A 1745-nucleotide genomic window follows, 5' to 3' on the forward strand; every position below is an offset into this window, starting at 1 on the left:
CTGTCAGATTCTTCATGCACACCCGAAGGCTCTGCGCCAATGCACCCTGCTCTCGGAGTGGCTGTGGGGGAAATGAGACGGTCACACACCTTGTGGAATGTAATGTGCCTTTGCAAAGAAGGTCTGGAGAGAGGTGCAGTGGTATTTGTCAAGGTTTATCCCGAACAGCTCTGTGACACAGGACTCTGTGCTCTACGGACTGTTTCCAGGGACACACACCGAGACAAATATCAACTGCTGCTGGAAGGTCATCAACTCGGTGAAAGACGCTCTTTGGTCTGCCCGAAACCTGCTGATCTTCCAGTGCAAAGAATTGTCCTCGACCGAGTGTTGCAGACTGGCACATTCCAAGGTCCAGGACTACGTGCTGAGGGACGCACTCAAGCTTGGGGCAGCAGCCGCCAAGGCGCAATGGGGAAAGACCACTGTGTAAGGTCTTTCCAGCAAATGTACACCGAGGGGCGGGTAACAGTGTAAAGCCCCTCGGTCTGGGCCACCAACACTCCAATGTATAAAACAAACATGACAATGTAAATATTTAAGAGGAATTGTAATGTAAAGAGTGATATGTGTATGATAATATCAAAATTGAATGGAAGTCAAAGCAATGTGTAACTCTGACGGAAATGTACAGTCAAGACAATTCGAAATGTTCTGTAATGCTTATGATAAATTTTATGAATAAAGTATATTTTTTTTAATTAAAAAATGTTTTTTTAAATCTGTTCTTATCAGTTTAATATCTGATACGTCCCTTATCTGGGGAGCATATATTAAATTGATTTTTGGAGCAGGGAGATGGAATAGGGGCTTGCTCCGTCCACTCCACGCATCGACTCCGTATTGCAGTATCTCCGAGAACGGTGCACAAACCCCGTTATGGGGAATTTCAAAGTACAAAAACACTTCAAGCATGCACAGGCACAGCTACACTTTATCCCCTTTCTTACAATTACCGACTACACACAAAAATTCATGCCCATTATACACATCCCACACACGATTCCAGTATCTCCACCAACCCTATTCCATCTCCCTGCTCCAAAAAACCCTCCTCTATGGGGAATTTCAAAGTACAAAAACACTTCAAGCATGCACATGCAATTCTCTACTTTATGCCTTTTCTTACAATTCTCTACTCAATCACACTAAAATTCATGCCCATTCTCCATATGCCACACACTATTCCAGTATCTCCGCGAACCTTGCACCCCCCCCACATGGGGAATTTCAAAGTCTAAAAATAGCTTGAGCACAGTTACACTTCTCCACTTTATACTCTTTTCTGATCATCCTCCAGTCAATCACAACAAAATTAATGCTCATTTTCCACATCCCACACACTAAACGCACCACACTCCCTCACCGCTTTGCTTTGCACAACACCTTAACTACCCCTCACGCTGCCTTGCCAAAGCGCTCTTGTATCTAAATCAATTCAGATACTTCGACCAGCTCCTTCATTAAACTTTACCCAGTATGAGTATTACAAAGTACAGAGACAGATATAATGAAACACACTTTATTAAATGTAGTTAATCCATAAATTACCCACTCTATATACAAGAAACACCCAGGAATCGTCTATCCTACCCGCAAAGGTGGTTTGATAACCTGTAGATCTGCTCCCTGAGTCCCTCTGCTTCCTCTTTGCAAAGGTGATTCTCGCTGAATGTTGGTCTGGTCAAGGTCACCTCACACACCCAGCTTCCAGCCTTTTGCTTCGAGTCTTTCCTCGTGCGATG

At 44.0% G+C, this 1745-nt stretch overlaps 1 non-coding gene across 1 annotated transcript; it reads left to right on the top strand.

Moving 5' to 3' along the window:
* Nucleotides 1–688: 688 nt before the first annotated feature.
* On the top strand, nucleotides 689–874 carry LOC140408044 (U2 spliceosomal RNA). Its single transcript, XR_011939990.1, has one exon. It is a non-coding gene; the product is annotated as a U2 spliceosomal RNA (small nuclear RNA).
* Nucleotides 875–1745: the final 871 nt, after the last annotated feature.

This window comes from Scyliorhinus torazame, chromosome 2 (genome assembly GCF_047496885.1).
Source record: "Scyliorhinus torazame isolate Kashiwa2021f chromosome 2, sScyTor2.1, whole genome shotgun sequence".
Classification (NCBI taxonomy): Eukaryota; Metazoa; Chordata; class Chondrichthyes; order Carcharhiniformes; family Scyliorhinidae; genus Scyliorhinus; species Scyliorhinus torazame.